Here is a 20,559-nt window from a genome sequence, read left to right on the forward strand (position 1 = left end):
AAGCCGTCAGTCCGTCTGCTGTGTGAATGGATCCTGCAGGCATGGGATGCAGTTTCCTCACAGAGCATCATCGTGGCTTTAAAAAATGCTGCATCTCAAATGCCTTGGACGGCAGCGAGGATGACGTGCTCTGGGAGGAGCAGGGGAGCGATGACAGTGAGAGTGAGAGTGAACACAGCGGGGCGGAGGACGTGTGTGAGGAATAGGAGACATCGGAGAAGTTTGACGAGCTTTAGTTTAGTTTAGTTAAAGATGTGGCCTGTATTTTCTCTCTTATTTAAAAATGTTGATAATATTGCTTGATTTTAATGTTGAATCATACTGTACATAGTTCGCCCTTGTGAAACACTTTGTTTTGAAAAGTGCCGTAGGCCTATACCGATAAATACGATATGTTAATTATTATTATGATTATCAATACAACAGGTGTTTAATTCTATATGTTTTTGATATTGTTATTTTCAAATAAAATGAAGTTCTTTAAAGAAAGTTCTTTATAAATACAAGATCTGCTCTGCAAATCTTTTTTTCTAAATGTGAGTGTTGAAAAACGGGGGTCGTCTAATCATCAGGGTCGTCTTATATTCGGACCAATACGGTAATTCAAATGAAAACAAAAAGGTCTTTGGCTTTTCTTTTTCAATCTTGCCGTGCTAAAAAGTGATCATAATTCAAACCAACTCGAAAATGAAATGGCAAAGTGGACGGCGCAGGAAAGTGACGACAGACTTCAGCTCCCAGGCAGGCGAACGTAATATTTACAGTCTATGAGGCGAGCGGGCAGAACGTGCACTACGATAGGTGGCGGGGTGAATCTTTCTGTTAATGCATTTTCATTTTAAAATTAGCTTTATCATTTGAATTCTGATCACTAGTCGCTTCCATATGTTTCATGCAGCAGCGTTTATCTAGACAACTTTGCAACATGAAATCAAATCTTAACTTTTCTTCTGTTTGGTTGTGTTTTGCATTCTGCAGTTTTTGTAGGGTCGCATGGAATTCAAATTGGGTCGCTTGAAATTTGTATTTATTTATCAATAAAAAATATATTGTTTACTCAAATATATTGAACACAGCATACTGTGGGGCCATGTCTGTCTGTCATCCATTGTGCAGAAATGTTATAACTGTTGGAAATAGGAAATGTAAGTACTCAACAAAAAATATATTTTTAGGATTTAGTCACCTTTAAATTAATTTAGTTTCATTTTAGTGTTAAAAAAATCGACATATTACACTTTTAACACCGGTATTGGATTGCAATCGGAACTTAAAAAAGTTACATCTGAGCATCCCTAGCCAAATTAAACTATAAGCAGTGTTGCCAGATATACGATGAAAGATGTATTTGTAACCACAATTTTGTCCTCTGCACGATGTATGCTCAATAATTGCAGAAAACGTCGATAATGTAGCTACCTGCCAATCAAATCGTCACCTGAGCGGCCCCTTATGCCAGACAGACTGTAGGACAATGCATGTCACAACAACTTAAGATGCTACTAGCTTAGCGACACGCGGAACAGAAGAGGAATGTGTGTGTACATCTATAATAAAAAGAAACATTTCTCTACTTTTGCCAACTCAGCAAGTCTCCACAAGGACACTTTGTGAAAGCCTTTTGGTGTCATTTTATCCCTCTCTGTAAACAAACACTTGTTGCCTTGAAGTCCTAACCAGCCAAATAAAAAGCAGAATGTTCCAGACTTATGGCTGAGGATAATTTGTTTCTGTCCGCGTCATTACATAATTCCCTAAGTATCGACTTTGGTCAGCGGCTGACGTCAGCTATTGGTTCTGGTTGTACTCCGATAGGCTTCAATGTGACATGACGACAATTATGAAGTTATTTTGGCAAGTCCCAAAATGTTCTGCTTTGGGAAAAAAGTCCCCCCCCAAAAAACCTGCATAATGAGAGGGGGGGCGTTGGATCGAACGGTTCCTCGTTTCCCATCAGTCACTGCTGGTTTGTAAACAACGCTGAGATGCGGGATAAATGTTTACGCTGAGCGCCCATGTCGGGGGAAACACCACTTTCACATGAGGAGAATCAAAAGATTTACTGTGCTTCAATCTGAGCAATTAGGCTTAAGACATGTCGGGTTACACAGAAACCCGCACTGGATGGAAAAACGAGGTCCTCTTCCTGTTTTTGTTTTTTTCTCGACAATACAGACTGTGAAAGACATTTTTTGTGAATCAGCATTTTAAACCCAGGCGACAGAGCAGGAAGGGTAGTCTGAAATTACCCCAGAAAACAGCTTCTGGAATCACATCTTTGGAAAGGAAAATGAGACAAGTGTTTCCACATTTGACAAGAAACACCTGATTCTTTTCCCCTCTCATTTCTACTGCTTTTAAAAAAACGCACACAGGTAAAAACGCAGACAGATCAGATAAGTTTGTCCTGTAGAAATGTGGCCAAAGCCGCACAGAGTTTAGTATATCTTCCGCTCTGTCCTGGACTCTATAATCAAGCTTCATCACGGGCGACTCGGCGCTCAGACAGCAATAAAAAGTCTTGTCATTGTTTATTCACGAGTGTGTGTCGCTGTCAGAGCTGTCAACATCTTCTCGAGCACCAAAACCCGACCACTTTCATTTCCTCTCGGTGCAGGTAAATCCTGTTTCCCGTAATGTTTGTGTTCATAAAGATCAAGTTTGACTCTTCATGCCCATCAGATAAGGACAGCATTAAGTTATTATTACATCTCAAAGTGAGGGATGTTCTTATGAACCTGACCTGAGCTGACTTGCCCTTTATTCTACTTTTATTTATTACATAGAAACCATCCATCCATTTTATTATCTATGCGGTGATATTGAGGTTTTGGAGTCAATCCCGGCTAACAGTGGGTTAGAACTTTAGACACAAACACACTCAAAGATTTCATTTGTACATTAAGAAACCTTCAGAACTGTGGTTCTCAACTGGTCTAGCCTCAGGACCCATCGCCAACTCCTTAATGAGACATCACGACCCACATTTCAGATATTATGTTACCAGTCAGATTTATTTATCAATCAATCAAACTTTCTTTATGAAGCACCTTTCAGACAAAGTCAGTTGCAGTTCAAAGTGCAGAAAAAGTCATTTGTAAAATCATTAAGAGTCTAAAGCCTGGCTCACACTGCAGGATCATCGGGCTGATTTGAGCTCCGATTTTTCCTTCCCGACAATCTCAGGGTCACTCCCGACTCGAGGCTGCTCGGACCCGATTATCTGCTCAGATTATCTTGTAGTGTGAGCGGTCCAAAGGTCCAATCTTAACGTCCCCGATCTGCCCGCCGATTTATTTCAAACATGTTTAATATTTAGAATTTAAAATCTTGACGTTTACGTCATGAAAAGGGTCCGGCAGAAGTTGTGTGTGACTACTATATAATCATGAGAGACAAGAGAGGACTGTAGTCATGGCGACCAGCGGCAGGACGCAACCCAGTGTTTTTTTTTTTGTAACTTTTCTGTACAGATCATCAGTGCAGCACTTTTCTGAAACTTGTCTCCATATATCTACGATTGTATCTACTTTTCTATATCCTACAACAACTTCCACTTCCTTCTCTTTCACCAACCGTCGTCCTTTGTTTTTTTCAAATTAAACTTGATTAAAAAATTGTCAACGCTCCGTCCTGATTTCACTCGTCCAGTGTGAGCTCTCCGGCCGTGTCCAACAATCGGGTCGTACAGTGTGAGCACGTCAATCTCAAGGTCTGCTCGGGCGTCGTAAACGATTCAGTCGTACAGTGTGAGCTGACATGACACCCCGACTTTTATACAATTGGGGGTAAAATCGCACAGTGAGAGCCAGGCTTTATGCACACCAAGAATTTAATAAAATAAGTGAAAAATTGTGCAGTATGAACCTCAGACGGACACAGCGTCATGCAGATTGTCCGATCAAGTAGAAATGTTTGATCCATATCTGATTGTTAGCCGTACAAGTTTGCATACAGCTATCTGTCTACAGAGACAAATCATCATCAGATAACCTCTGACGGGAGCTGTGATGTCATACGGTGGGTTGCTTTGCGCCGGGTTTTGCTCTCTGTACAACTGTTTTTCCTTCTACCACCAAAAGCCTGCTGCTCCATGAAGAATCAGATTTATCTATGAAATTATCAAAAAATGACTTGGTGACTTTTTCACTAAAATATCTACATATGCTGGAAATGCTGATTTTTTTCTTTCCTGCAAATATGAAAATATATTTTGTCATATGTAAAGAATATTTCTGAGAATGATTTGAGAGTATAGTCCTCATGATGTTCATTCATTGAAACTTTATATATTTTTCGGTTGCTGTCAGATTAATTCTATCAGCTTTATGCAAACATCATTTCCTGCAGCATGTCGTGACGGTTTCAGTGGCAAGACTTTTAATTTAATTTGCTTGTTTTCTGGAGTGCCAGCCAGGCTGTCCCTGGCAAAAATTGTTTTGTACGGTGGCCGGTAGGGGTCAAACGCTCAGCAACTGATGAAACGACATACATATAGATAAACACGCAGCATATATAGAAACGCTGCACATTCAAAAGCAAATGCAAACTACCACAACAAATGCAAAGGCTGAAACCCGCTGCAAAGACACGAGCTCCAGGTATCCCGGGGCTGCAGCCACAGACCCACACTCGGCTCTCGTCCCCGATGTCAAAATCCCAGTCGGACTCGCTTTATCTCCGTGTTTCAGTAACATTGAAGTTATCCTGTGTTTTTCAACGATACAACTTCCCTATCTAAACATAACTTTCTGTTCCTAGCTGTCTCTCTTACTCTCTCCCGTAAATAAACTGAAATGAACAGTTCCACAGCGCCCCTACAGGCCTGGAGCACTTCCGTTTAAGGCTGAACATGCAGCGTTTCTGTGTTTGCTGTTGTTTTCTGGATGTGTGTGTTTTGACTTAAGTTTCGTTTCTGTACTTGCAGCGCGTTTGATGCTTATGCAGTTGTTTTACCTATTTGCGGTGCGTTTGTGTCTTTGCAGCGCGTTTGTGTCTTTGCAGCGCGTTTGTTTCTTTGGCAGTGCGTTTGTGTCTTTGCATTTGTTGAGGTAGTTTGCATTTGCTTTTGAATGTGCAGCTTTTCTATATATGCTCAGTGTTTATCTATATGTATGTCGTTTCATCAGTTGCTGAGCGTTTGACCCCTACCGGCCACCGTAGTTTTGGTTTGTAATTTTTAGTCACCAAATTTATTGTCAAAAAACCAACACAAAGGATGTAAAAGTATTAAACTAAACCACCTTATAAATAAGAATGAAACAGAAAACTGCCACACAAGTTCACTTCACTAAATCATTCTTGTATTAGGTAACATAAAACAAAAAACCCAACAACACAAAAATATATTAAGTGGTAAAACAAAACAATCAACAAAAATGATCCTTTTTCAGGCCCTTAATGTTCAGTTTAAAAAACAAAAATGAGTCTTTCTGGGTCAAAAATCAAATAAAAAGAGTCCAAAAGAAATAATAGTCCGTTCAGTTCAGACCTTCTGAATGGGCAGACAGAACCAATACATGAAAACGTTTTTTTTACTGTAATTGCTTAAAATAACAGCCCACCACATGTCACTTAAATATCTATATATTCTGTCCTCATGTCAAAGGCAAGCTCTATCTAACAAAGAAAGCAGTATTTGTTTTTATTTGAACAAAACTAATGACAACACTGCTTTTAAACGTCAGTCAACCACATCCAGAGATATAAAACTCATGACACTCATTACACTGCATGAGATGTGGTTTATTGAGTAGGTTCACTTTATGGTCAAAGCTGGCTGCTCCACATCGGTCTTAGTGACCACACACTTCCCCTCACTTCCTTTGAAACCTAATCACGTCTTCCTGTTGCACTTGGAATTCAAAGATACGGCTTCTCCCCCTCCTCTGCTCTGATTAGCTGCAAAAATAAAAACAAAGCCCTCTTTTCCATTTCGCTTTTTAGTCCAGAATATGACTCCGCCCTCAGGGTTCCTCTGCCCTCACATACATCTGATTTCACTGAAGCCTGGAGGTGCATGAGAGGGCTCAAAACTTTTACATTTGTTGTCTTTAAATACCTTTCAAATATCCGTAAATGATGAAACAATAGCCGCTGTTTGTACACGTTCTTGTTGATTTTGGACATTTCCTCAGAGAGTCAGCTTTTGGGGGAATTTAGATGAGACGTGTTGCTGAGTGAGCAGAAATGTACAGTGTTTATAAAACATCATCATGGCTCTTATAGAAAGGTTTTAAGAGTTAATGGATTAGGACAAAGGGGTGTTCACATGCTTCAGTTTAGAGACTGTATGTGCAATAAATATCTTGTGCTGGTTCTGCAGTGTGATTAGATTCCCAACAAGGAAAAAGAAGGGGTGGAGCTGAGGCCCTTTACAGCCAAAGTACCTGCCTGTCATTCAGATAAGCCACGCTCCTAATTAAGCATATCCTCTTAACCTTATTATAATCTAAATGGTGTGAGTTATAAAATAATCAACTGAGAACCAACACTATCCAAAACCTGCATCTTAACATGGGTGTTTATGGGATTGCCTTGGTTTTTGGAGCCAGCCTCTAGTGGACACACAAAGAACTGCAGTTTTTTGCACTTCTTCATTGACTTAATTTTTCAACGCCGTATAGGTTGATTGAAAGACGTTGGTGAGTGTAAGTATAAAAGATTTAGCAGTCTAATACTACGTGTCATAACTTTGACAGCTTCATTCAGGATAGCAAAACTAAAAAAAATGGAAAACTGAAAATTAACTTAAATGGACAAATTTTCAGCCCAAGCAAACTTAAAGAGCGCCATTATTTAAGGCTACAAGTTTTTCAGCCCCCCTTGGGGTGCTGGTGACACTGGTGGTGCTGGTGGTGCAGTGGTTAGTGTGCACGCCCCATGCATGGAAGCTGTAGTCCTCCAAGTGGGCGGCCCAGGTTCAAATCCAACCTGTGGCTCCTTTCCTGCATGTCATTACCCTCTCTCTCTCTCCCTGATTTCTGACTCTGTCCACTGTCCTATCTCTCAGTTAAAAGCCCAAAAAATAAATCTTAAAAAAATAAACAGTTTTTCAGCCCCTTGACATCAGTAAATGTCGAAAACCCTTTTAACGTCATTTTTCCAGAAGCAGTCCTTATAGCCTGCTTGTGTGATCTCACAGTTCAGACAGGTGGCTTGCAGTGGATTAAAACCTTATCCCTCCCCCCTACACACACACACACACACACAAACACACACACACACCTCCAGTGTCAAGGTAAGAGCTGCTGAATTATGTGGAGGTGAATTCCCAGCGGTGGCAATGGGAGACGGTAGCGGGGGGGAACCAAATGGACCTCTTTAGAGGAACGTAGAGTTCACCAGGCGTCGAGTTTCTTATCTTGTTGACAGCTCACGGGGAGAGTTACCATGTGAGTTCTTTGATTCCCACTTTTTTTTAATGATTTAACACCTCGTGCTGAAGTCTCCACGGTGAGATACTCGCAGAATTTATGTGGAAGGGAATCGCCAAGCTCGATCTGCAGAGTCCCTCTTCTTTTTGTGACAGATCACAGATGCAGAAATAAAGTCCTGTCTCTTCAACTGCACAAAGCAAATGCAGGCACAAAAGCTAACTCCATGTTTCTTCCTATTAGGGAAACATTATTTAAACAATATTTAACCATCTTAATGACTGGTCAAATTAAATGTAATACAATGGAAGAAACACAATAAACATGACCCGAAACTCCCACTCTCACTCAGTACCACCTACTGCACAAGAGCGTTCTAAACAGCTATACTGAAAACGGCCATTTTCTCCTCTAATTTTTTACCCTTTTGTGTTGTATAACACATCTAATCAGACAATGTTAAGTGTTAATTTACAAAAAGATTTAACCTGCAATATGCTCTTTAAGTTTATAATGTGATGTGAAAAACAGAAAAATAATGCAAGTGATAGAGTAAAAATGAGAACCATGGACAGAGTCAGAAATGAAATAAAATGTGAGGCACAAATAAATATTTGAAACAATCTAAAGAAAAATGTACCTAATAAAAGAGAGATGATTCATTTTTCAAATTGATTGTAATTTTAATTTTATTTTCAAATTTCATTTCCAAATTTGTAAATGTGGGAGGAAACCGAAGCGCTCGGAGTAAACCCACACCAGCCAGGACTCCATGCGTGCTCACATGTCGTCCTGTGTGGCCCTGGTGGGACCTGAAGTCCTTCCTCATGTCCAGGTTAGACCCTCTGAGCTAGGAGCCAATGAGAGGCTGATAACACAGAGAATAACCTGAACATGAGGTCTGACGTCAGGCCCCAGGAGACCTTTCTCACAGCCGTCATAGCAGGAGCTGAAAGGCACGCTGCTACACAAAATGAAGGCTGTGAGAAAGATCTGTCCCCCCCCCCCCACACACACCTGAGGACCAGCGATGGTAACATGTCTTTAGCCACGTTTAAAGAGGCTAGTGAAAGAATTCCACTTGGACTTGAAGAATCCTTTGATGCCCCTGCTCTCTTTGGGTAGAAGGCGCTTTTTCAGAGTCTCAATCACAAACTCGATGTCTGAGGGAGTCTGTAACAGCAGGCTCCTCCAAAGCCACCCTTCACCAAGCTTCTGGCAAAGGTCTTTGTGCACCTTCTCACATATCTTGCTGCTCTTCTTCATGTGTTGTAAATTAATTTCAATTCCAGAGGCTCTTACCTCTACCAAGAGCATGCTTTTCAAAGTTTCTATAGTGGCTTTGTAGGCTTCATGGGACGCACTAATGGGCACGTCTTTCATTACTGTGTGTACCAGCTGTGACACCAGGATGTCACAGGCTACTTTATCCCACTCCCGAATTGTGGGGACTACGTCTTCTTCATACTCAGCTTCATCTTCACACACAGCTGTGGGGACTACGTCTTCTTCATACTCAGCTTCATCTTCACACACAGCTGTGGGGACTACGTCTTCTTTATACTCAGCTTCATCTTCACACACAGCTGTGGGGACTACGTCTTCTTCATACTCAGCTTCATCTTCACACACAGCTTCCTCTGCTTCAAATTCTGGTGTAAAACTCTTAATTTCTGATTCCAGATGATCTGTATCCTCTGGCAGGGAGTCCACAACTTTCTCGATCTCCCTCAAAGCGTGGCTTACATTATCCTGCCTTCTCAGGTGCTGTTGTGACTGCTGTTTCAGCCAGGTCCACATCCTCTTAATGAAAGAGTCCACCTCAGGCTGAATCTCTGCCTTCATTTCCTCATCTGTGCCTACAAAGACTTCTTCTCCTGCTGATTTCAGGTGCTCGCACAAAACATCGCTCAGATCCTCAGCAAAGCTGCTGTGATGGCCGCTGGAAATGTCGCTGGCAATCCTCTCGTACAGGCATACCTCATCTGTACCCGAGTTTCTATCTACATCTTCAGCCTCATAGATCATCTCTTCCACCAGGACTTCCGCCTTTACAATGAGCAGCTGCGTTGAAGCTTTGTCTGTATTTCGTTGGCAGATTTTAAGTTTTCTCTTTAAAGTCGCCCTCATGTTCAGGATTGCTTCCCGAACATATGTGCGGATATAGAGAGTCTTAATTTTGCTTACGAGCCTCTTCCATATTGATGTTTTGGGTGACTCCATCTCTGATTTAACATCCAGGTCCTGCTCAGCTTCACTATTTACCATTTCCACAATCTCAAGTGCGAGGTCTTCAGATTCTCTGGAAGATCTGGAAAGGTGCAAGCATAATTCTTCTTCAGCCATGTTACCATTCACACAATGTGAAATATTGCTGGACACCTCCTCAAGGATCGACTTTACTGCATTGACAGATGAAATGGATTTGTTTTTTACAGAAAGACGATACTCTCGTCTCTCTCCTTGTAGAGGAGTAACAGGGACCGGAGATGTTTTAATGACCTCCTCCTCCTGATCAGGTGGAGTCTGTTCAACCTCCTCATCCTCATCAACCAGTGTTGGTTCATCCTCCTCCTCCTGATCAGTTGGAGTCTGTTCCATGTCCTCGTCCTCATCAGTCGGAGTGGGTTTAACCTCCTTGTCCTCATCAATCGGAGTGGGTTCAACCTCCTCCTGCTCATGACGCATCTCTAAATTTGACGGAGATTCAACTTGCTCTGCTGTGTTTTTAGCAGAACATTTTTTCAGCATTTTTCCAACATGTTTTGCAATATTTCTCACTCTGGCAGTGAAGGTCTTGCATCCCTCAAATTTCTCCCCAATGCTGTCACTCCCTTTGAACCCTTTGGAGAGCTCAGAGTTAACTCTCTCTGTGGCCTCTGTGACCATGAGCCCTGTCACCTGCTCTGCATTGGGGCAACAGACGTCACCCTGTACTCCCATTGTCTCAGCCAAAATCTGTCTAATGGTGACACCCAAGTCACCCAGACACTCATGCACCTGCTCTTCAGAAAGAGCCAGGCTGTTCTGGGACCCTTTGGATCCAGAGGGTGATTTTGTTGGTCTGTCACTCTCCTTTGGTGACTTGGTTTTATAAATCTCATGGATGTATTTAGATATAGTATCGATTATATCTAAACACATAGCCATGAGAAGCTTTTTGGTCCGATTATCAAAAGATCCGGCCTTCACATTGGTCCATTGTACCTTCGTCATCTGTTCAAGGCACGATTGGATAATGGGGCGCAGAGAGTCTTTGTAGACCACTGAAAAGCTTTGTTCCATCTTGTCCATGCTGCTTGTGGAAGTCATCTTATCTGATGTTTGTGTTTGCTTTGTGTCTCCTGACAGTAAATGTGCTGAAGTTTGTCTCCTCCTGTTAGCTTTGTCCTGTAAGCTGTTTGAGAGTGTTTGTGGGGTTCTATATGTGCCTCTGCCTCAGAATGTTGGGCTTTGATCTATGACATCACATTCTGGATCAAAGGACAGTCACCTGCCACTCAAATCTCACATTCTTTATTTTCAAAAACTTTATTTAAAACAGTAGCCTCACATTGATTCTGTCAAGTTCAAACAATAACAAAACGTAATACATGAGAGCTGATCCAAATATAATAGAGAACAAACCAAATTACGTATTTTTGTAGGCCAACATGGAAGTAGCATCACCATGGGGTCTATTGAATATTCGTTTATGGGATTTTTGTATTGGATTCTGAAAAACTAAAAAAGACTATAGCTTCCACACATGGGGTGTGCACTTCTGCCTCTGCTCCACCGCCGGCGCCCCAGGTGTTTTTGTTTTTGTGCAGAAAGTCGAGTGTGACACAGGAAGTGATGCTCGTGACAATCTTACATCTGCAGTGCTTTAATTTTCTCCTAGCATTGGTGGTTATGAAACAGTATGAAATGAATAATGATGCCTTTATTGAAGCAACAAAAGAAAAGAAAAAAACACCAGGAAGATGATTGATCATAATTTTATAGTTATTTCTTCCACTGGGTCAGTGAGCTCCTGTGAGGAACTTTTGATTTGTGTTGATTTTGGCGCCCCCTGTGAACAAATTTGATCTTCATATTTCTTTGCTGATGTCGTACTGTACATGCATAGGCAGTTTTTTTATCACAACACATCTCACCCTGCTGTATTTAGAATAATTGATGTGTACAAAAAGGCTGTTTTTGTGCTGTAGCTTCTGACACCCAGCAGGCATTAGTGATTAGAGCCCGTCTTGTGCTGATGGTCCAATGAAAGGCGTCTGATCCAACCTTCACAACAGGCTCCTAAGACGCTGACTAGACTCTTCTCCTCTGTCGCCCCCCGGTGGTGGAATGAACTTCCAAACTCCATTGGATCTGCACCTTTAAGAAAAAGCTAAAGACCCAGCTCTTTCATGAATACCTACTAACTTAATGATGATGGTCTCCATATTATTGATGATGATGATGGTAATGACGATGGTTTTTGTTTGATAACGACGACTTATAAGATGGTTTCTATACTGATTAGAGCTCTCAAGAACTGCCCTCCATGTTGTGCTTTGCCTCTGATCACTTCCTGTCAGCACCTGTGTGTCCAATCAGACTCAAAGCTGATCATTTGCTCTTACTGACATTGTTCCCTTTTTTCTAGATCCTTGCTTGTGTTGTTCTTACTCTCTGATGTACGTCGCTTTGGATAAAAGCGTCTGCTGAGTGAATTTTAGAATTGTAGAATCTCTTTGTGTCGTGTATCTGCAAAGAGGAGGACGGGGTAAACACACTTGGAATGTGTTTTTTTGTGGTGTGACACAGAATTGAATTTTTCGGGCAGCAGACTGTCTCTGTCGTGCATGTGGACGTTTAAGAAGAGCGTTCTGTGGTGAGCCGTAATGCAACACGTTTGGTGACAATAAAGAGGGAAAGCAATTTGACATTTTTTTGACATTTTTCATACTGCTCACGAAAGAAAAGACAAGTGCACAACAACAAAAAATGAACTTGATGAAAAGTGAAAACTCTGTTTAACACACAGACACTCTCACAGCCTCTTAATGGAGTCAGCATGACTCAGGCGGAGAACATATTTGGAGTTGTTTTGACAGAAGGTCAATCTTAAAGGGAAGATTTAAGAGTACCTGCGTGCAGCCTGCAGGTATGCAGCAGTTGAGCTCTGCAGGCCACACACACACACACACACACACACACACACACACACACACACACACACACACACACACACAGAAATCCCTTATCACGTTTTCATCCAGGCCATTAAAGAGAGAGAGAGAGAGTGGAGGAGGAGGAAAGAGCAAAGCAGAAATAAAACGTTTTCTGTTTTTTTCATGCTAGCAGAGCTGTTTCAGTCTGTCTCTGATCTTGGCCATGTTTTTTGTTTTTCAAGTAAGAGCCGCTCGAAAGGCAAAGGCCATCTTGGAAGACCCTCAGCACCCCCTGCATGCAGAGTTTAAACTTCTACCGACAGGGCGGAGGTTCACTTATTTAAGGAGGTCGAAATCAAATAGATACCTGAGGTCGTTTGTTCCATCAGCTGTTGGGTTTTTAAATAAGCTGTAGGTATTGTTGGTCTTTTGTCCCTTACCTCACTCACGTCCATCATGGTGATATCCATGGTAGTTATGTTTTATATGTATTTATGTCATTGTGCTGTTTTTTATGGATGTATTGCCTATATGGACCGCTGTTGCAAACCAAATTGTCCCTCGGGGCACAATAAAGATTTTCCAAATCCAAATTCTCCTTAATTATCTTGTTGTACTTTAAAACTTTCAAAGAAACCACAACCTAGTCCCATCTTGTCCATAGACACTTTATCCTGGTGGGACGTTACTGCTGCTGATTGATGCTCACCTGAAAGTAGACCGAATAATTAATACGTTTCAATCTTCGGACAACTTCCGGGTTCACCTGAGGGAGATTTTCTTCACTGGAGAGGATGAAAACAACTCTTCATGAGGTGAGTAACAAACAGTTAGATTTAAAAGAGGACTCGAGCTAACGGTCAAACCTCAGACTGTAAATATTAAGTTTAAATCTCGTGGACGAGGACGTCATGTTTCGGTTTGTCACGTTTTCATCTGGAAAGAAACCCGAGATTTTATAATAATTCATTAAAACATGACAGATGTATTTAGCTGTGAGATGAGTCTCAACACTTGTAGTTTTACAAGTAAATTGAGTGAATTCATTTAAATATAGGCTTACCTGCGTTCTCCCACTTTCTCGCGAGACTTCTTCCATGAGTCTGTGGTTACGCACCTAACTTGATCAGACACAGGTGGAACATCTGCTTTTATATGTTAAAGTCATGAAAGGTTTAGAGGTACTCCAAAACCGAATATTACAGGTAAAGATATCCAGATATGATGCAGAAGAAATGTTTAAAGGGCCTGTCAAAGAGTGTTTTTGAACTTTTCATCACTTTTTCTCTCATTGTTCACCACAAACCAAAAATAACAGTTAGAAGCAAAAGGTAGCCCACTGCTCTTACAATTATTGTACATTTATTTTAGAGGTGAGCGACTTAATATGTGAAATATTTAGGGACACGTACCAAAGCTATGGTACCAAACTACACCACGTTGTGCCATTATCTGGACCCCTACTAAAGTGAGCACTTCTAATTCCAGGGTCCGGTCCATACATGTTAACATAACATAAAAGTCTACAAAGATGTAACACATCACCTCTAACACTGCTCAGGAATGAGGAGACGTAAAGGCATGTAGGTGTTTCAGTCTGAAGTCTGTCAACATTAAAAAGATCAGATCTGCTCCTCTTCTGAGCTTTATGTTGACTTCATAACAATCTCTACTCCTTTAAGTCGAGCAGCAGAAGAGTGTCAGTGTGTAAAAACAAAAGGCTCATTTAATAGCTGAACTAAATCTGCAGGAGTTTTCCATGTCACTGATTATAACAGAGGCCGATTAGGACGGGACCCTTAAAACATTTAGGGACTAATTAAGAGTATACTCACTTCTTCAGGCTCCACTTTGCATCAGCAGACCATTCAAAATATTAACAACAGAATATGAAGAAGATACATTAGAGGGATTCAAATAGTTCAGTCGTAATTTGAGGTCACTGATGGCGTTTATGTTTTATTAAAGGAGAAAATAACAAATATGTTGATGTCACGACTTAATGGTTAGGCTTAGAAATCAGTTTTTTTTAAATGTTCCCACCACTCCGCTGTTTTAGTAACACCACTGGGAACAAAACTAATCAAACATCTCTGTATATTCATTTCAAATCATTTAGTTAACTCCTCCCCTGCTCTGTGTAAGATGATGTGAGGTTTCCAAATGATATCCAGCAGTCTGCGCTGACGATCGATCTCGACAGTGAGTTACTATCACTATATGAGTTACTATGGTTACAGGGACAGTGAGTTACTATGGTTACAGGGACTGTTACTATGGTAACCGGGACATGCTGTGTCTGTCTGGAATATGCTCCAATCTGCTTTTTTTTCTCCACAAAGAAACTAAAATTATGATATGAATTATATACTGAACTAAAGCCTATATTTACTGTGTCATCCAAAACTTCGGGTCAGCTTCATGAATTAAATCATGAGGAATTAACTTTTCCTCGATGGGACCTGGAGCCTGATGAACATCTGAAAACAAACGACTCAAGAGGACAAAAACATAAACATCAGAAAATAACACCAACTTCATGTTTGAGTCAAATTAAGTTTAATTTCAAAGAAGATTAATGTACAGCCTTAATAAAATCCAGACTGTGATATTTAATAAACAGAAGTGGTTGATGTTATTTAATGCAACATGGCCGTCGTATAAGAGGCGGATTGGAAGCAGTGAAACTTTGTGTTGACATGGTGTCAGTTATTTAAAAAGTAAATCACTTGTAGAATATAGAGACATTATTTGAGTGAATTATCAAGAGTAACACACATGAACAACATGACAGAAAGATCACTGTGTCTGGGTTTACACCAAGAGCAGAAACACCAGCCCATCTTAAAACACGGGGTTAATTAGATCAGACGAGGAACTCGTAGAGAATGTGTTGAAGAAATGTGGAGAACATGTTCCCTCTAAAGTGAAGAAGAGTCCAAGTATTCAGTTACAAACTACAGAGAGACTCAAAGAAAGCTCAACTTCCTTCACACTTCACTTCATTACAGAAGTCCAGTCAAAGATTCTTTTTCTGCCTTTGAATCGCTCCACACTCCTGTCCACTAGGGGGCAGTGATTACAAAAAGAGACATTAAACTTGAACATGAAATATAAAAACATAAGAACAAATAAAAGAGCTGGCATCATCTATCTTTCTTTGTGTTTCCTGACACAGAAATAATCTCTTCAGATCGATCAGTCTGGGAGGAAACTGTGGAAACAGTGACACCTGCTGGCAGAAAGCAGTGATAGCAGCAACAGAACCTAAACATGAATTATTATTCAAATAAAACCCTCCACAGATTGAATTTATTTCTATTTAAAATCCTGAGATAATAAAAACAGAAGGTTCAAACATCAAAGTGTTATAAACATCAGAAGTTAAAAATAAAGATAGTTTGATAACGTGTCCGTTGTTACCCTGACATGATGAATGAATATCAATGATTGAGTCTGCATGTTATTCAGCTCTTTTTATATCATCTCATATTACATCAAATATTCAGGTGCTGACTCTGCACCTGGATCCAGACATCCTGTTTGTAGTTCTTTTAAAAACTCAGTGAACCCTCCTCTTTGTTTTGATCCAACAAAGAGACGACTGATTTATTATCAGACGACCAACGACTCGTGGTTAAAAGCAGAACTTCACACTTTAACTTGCACAGCTGGAATCAACTTCTACTGTTATCTGTGAATATGAGTCAATGAATAACCTGCACAACTACACATGTCCACAGGGTGGCGCTGCAACAGAAACATTTATATACAAATCAAAGAGTTCATCTTCGGTCGCTGAGTCATGAAGCAGTTTAAATTCAGAATATGAGAATAGAAAAATGTCCGAGGTCATGGTCCTGTGTGTGACGGTGGAGCTGATCTCAGAGCAGCTCAGACTGCAGCACTGAGAGTCATCTGCGCTGTGATTGGTCCGTCAGTCTCCCAGTAACACAGCCCAGTTAAAGACTCACCAACACACCAGCTGCTGCTTCCAGCTCTGTGATCAGCAGGATCCTCTCTTTAATGACTCACCACCTCCAGCTGTTGATATAAAAAGACATAAATGAGAGATTAGACTCTGAGAGAGACTTCATGATTATTCTTTATATTATTCATGATAAACACAGACGGGGCTCGCTCCAAGCTATATACCAGAGCTGCTGACACCATATGAGCCAGCCCGCAGTCTTAGATCCTCAGGTGGGGGCCTCCTGGTCGTTCCAAAGTCGAGACTTAAAACTAAAGGTGACCGGGCCTTTTCAGTCAGGGCCCCTCGACTTTGGAACGACCTCCCTGAGGAGATAAGACTCGCAGACTCCCTCAATTCTTTTGAATCCCTTCTTAAAACATACTTTTACAGACTTGCTTTCATGTGAGGTCGTCTTCTTAATGTCTTTTCTTACTGGTTTTACTATTTTTATTTTATTTTCTTCTTTCTTTCTTTTCTTTCTTTTCTTTGTTTGGTTTAGTTTGTTCTTGTTCTTGTTTTTGCTGTTTGTCAAAGCACTTTGTAAACCTGTGTTTTTAAAAGGTGCTATATAAATAAAGTTATTATTATTATTCTGATCATGTAATATCATCATTATCATGATTATTCTGATTATCAGTGATACAGAACATCCAGTATGAAGAGCAGCAGGGACTTCAGTCCTGCTCAGAAGTTAAGTGGGCGTGTAATGTCTAGAAATGAGAGAGAGATTAATGAGCATTATTGTAATGCTGATGTTCTGAGTTTTAACTCGACTTCCACGTAAGTTACGTGAACGTGCACGAGCCTGCTGGTTAAGAACATCGGGAGGTAATCAGTGTTAATAAATCCCATGTTCTTAACCTGCAGGCTCGCACACGTTCGGGGACATTTACATTCAGAAACGCCTCCAATTAACCATTTATGGTAACAACACACCTCTTTAAAAACCACCTGAATATATTTACCTCATCGGAATAATGACTACGAGAGCAAAGAAAAGGAGCTTCATAACAACAGGAATGGAAGTGGAAGAGGTTGAATAAAAAAGGGAAATAAATAAAGAGATAAATAAATAAAGAGATAAAATAAGGTTAGTAACTCTCGCGCTAAGTGACCCAGATAAATGATTAGTTGAAGTTACTAACAAAAGAACAAATGCTGCATGAGAGAAGGTGACAGGTCAGAGGAGAAAACACCAAGATGAAGTTTGGTAATAAGTTCAGTGCAAACAATAACAACGCATCACGGCACAAAAGCGAGAAGTATCTGCTCCACAATTTCACCCTTGAACATTTACAGCGTGGTCGGGGGCACAGCTCTCTCTGGGGGAATAATTAAACAGTGACGCTCTCCCAACAGAACAAGCTGGACCAAACGGATCAGTGCGCTCTTTTGAACTTACTGCAGAGCGCACGCTTCACCAAATCATCTAATAATGCAAAACCAGCCATGATGTAACATTTCAAAGTAACACCTGTCACAGCAGACTTTTTAAAGTTTTCAGACCAATTAGGCAACGGGTCTGTTTCAAACCACACAAAATCACTTATTTTGTGTTTTGAATGAAAAAAACTGCAGAGGGCGACCACATGCAAAATAAGTTGGTGGAACCCAAAATCTTGGAACGTGCTCCTAGAGGGACCATATTCACCTGCACACCCATTGGAAAAGCATGGCATGAAATGTTTGGCGGTAGCTCAGTTGGCCCTCTCACCTGCCCCTGGAAACAGGGCACGACCACAACTCCCGATCAATCAGAAGATGCAACTGGTAGGAAAAACAACTTTGAATGTGGATGATGTGTTGAGGTCATGCTTCTCCATGAAAGTTTGGTTGAGTTAGTGAGTGAAATGCAGTTTAAGTTGGACAATTTTGGCTAGCTAATTTAAGCTTATGTATTTTGTTGAAACTTTGTTTGTTTGAGAACCAAGTAACGGTAAAACGTATTCTTTAGGAAAACTTTGAGAGAAAATGTGTATTAGAATTTATTTGAGACTAATGCATGTCTTTTCTGTTTATCTTGAAGGTTATCAACCTATTCGATTCCCTCATATTCCATCATTCTGTTTACATCCATTGAAACCATCAAACCCAAAACCATCTTCAAGAAAATAAAAATCAAAGAATGAGAAGAATTGAGTTGTCCTTTGCATCCTTCAGCAGTTGATCAAGCAGTTTTTCAAGTTTGAGCAGAGCTGTGGTCACAAAAACACACAGAACTTTACAGTTGAGATGGATTCTAGCGTGCTGTGACACTCGTGGTGCTTTTTATTTGTAGTTTTAATGTTCTACCTCTAGATTCTGTGTGTGAGCATGCTCAGAGCTGTGCTTATATTTACTCACATTTCTAAATAAAAGAACAAGTTGATGAACTCCACTCATTGTGTGGGAATGTTCTTACTTATGTTGGGCCACACAGGCTTAGGACAGTCAAACAATGGACTTGGGCCTGCACCTCTGTAAAAGCCTCATTTGAGTTATTCACTGAGATCACAAAGAGGCCTAAAAGGACTCTTAATCCCTGCGGTACTTCACACCTACGCGTGAAGTAAGGGGGGACCGGAACCTCTCTCTCCTCATTGGAGGGGACCTGAGGTAGACCCCCCCATGGAGCAGGCCAGGCTACAAAGCTCCAAGACTTCCATTGTTCTTTCTCTTTCCACGCGCTGACTTCAAGTGTTCGGAGACACAAGCTTATCTCCTGTTTCCTGCAACAATCTTACTTTGTTTTAAGTTTTTGGCGCGCAGGTAATCCGCGGCCGGCAGTGTTCTAAATTCCGAGCTCGGATTGTCCAGTGAACGCATCTCAGTTTCTCGGAGAGCGTCAGACTATAACAGATTATCAGAAAGATAACGGTCTTATTCCGTCCTGCAACGAAAGGACATCAACGGACATCTTTCCACTCGACGGAGAACCAACAAAGCCGCTCTCGCCGTAAGGGACCCTCGCCGCCATCAGACGCCTCTGCACCAGGACGGACAGAAGATCTGTTCCATCGCCGGACTCTTTTCCTTTCACCAATCGCAGACAAAGCGATTCACAAGTGAGGCTTAATTAGGTCTGGGCAGAATTAGCTTTAGAGAGTGTTTTTAACAATTGTTGATCGAAGCAGAAACTGTAATTTTTATCTTTGTTGGACCGCTGCGTCCTGAGTTTTAACTGTTTAAAACTCTTGTTGTTGTTTCGGACCGCTGCGTCCTTTATGTGTTTAGTGTAACAGCATTATAACCGGGTATTACTCTTCTGATCAGAAAGGCCAGTGTAAGCTGTATTAACTTGAATTCGGCCATTGGTTTGTTTCTGTGAATGAAGGGAATTACTCCGAGTTGTGGCGCGGGAGTCGGACTGTGATCCGGCCTCTTCAGGCACGCATCACAACATATCTTTTATTCTCTTTTATTTCCCCTTCTACGAACATACACATACACACATATTCCCGTGTAAACGTACATCTGGAGACCAACTCCACCACCGCGCCATTACGCACAGAGATCTATACACTCGCGGCTATCCAGACGCCTCAGAGACACAGATCGTGTAGGGCCGAACTCAGTCTCTTTTAGACCTTAAGGCCACATTTAGGCCTTTGTTAGGTGTGCGCCATCGGAAGGGCGACCACGTGGGACGAAGTAATCTCCCCCCCCCTTCTCTCTCTCACTCACACACACACACACACACACACACACACCCCTTCCACAAGCCTTTGCTTGATAATGTTTGTTGCTTAGATTAGTTTATAATAGTTATTTGTTTAATTAAGTTCATTGATGTTGCTTTGTTTAAATAAATTCTGTTATAATTTAAGAGAGCAGTTGTTTGTGATTACTGGTGTATTTGCATTGTGATATAAGCTGGGTGCGAAGGCTTTGTGTATGGATTTTATGCCTTCAATTTATTAAATATAGTTATTAATTATTAGTAATTAAATAACTAATGTGAGACTGATTTGAGTGATATTTTGGTTATATTTACCTGATTACAGGTTGGTGCCCCAAAACGAGATTAAACATAGTTTAATGATATTTTATTTATATTATTAATAATTAAGTATAATTATTAAAGAATATA

General features: G+C 40.9%; 1 protein-coding gene across 3 annotated transcripts in view; it reads right to left on the reverse strand.

Moving 5' to 3' along the window:
- Positions 1–20,559, reverse strand: part of LOC136179112 (NLR family CARD domain-containing protein 3-like) — a 69,245-nt gene that overhangs the window by 27,738 nt on the left and 20,948 nt on the right. The gene's annotated exons all lie outside the window — the stretch shown is intronic.

This window comes from Labrus bergylta, chromosome 4 (genome assembly GCF_963930695.1).
Source record: "Labrus bergylta chromosome 4, fLabBer1.1, whole genome shotgun sequence".
NCBI classification, from domain to species: Eukaryota; Metazoa; Chordata; class Actinopteri; order Labriformes; family Labridae; genus Labrus; species Labrus bergylta.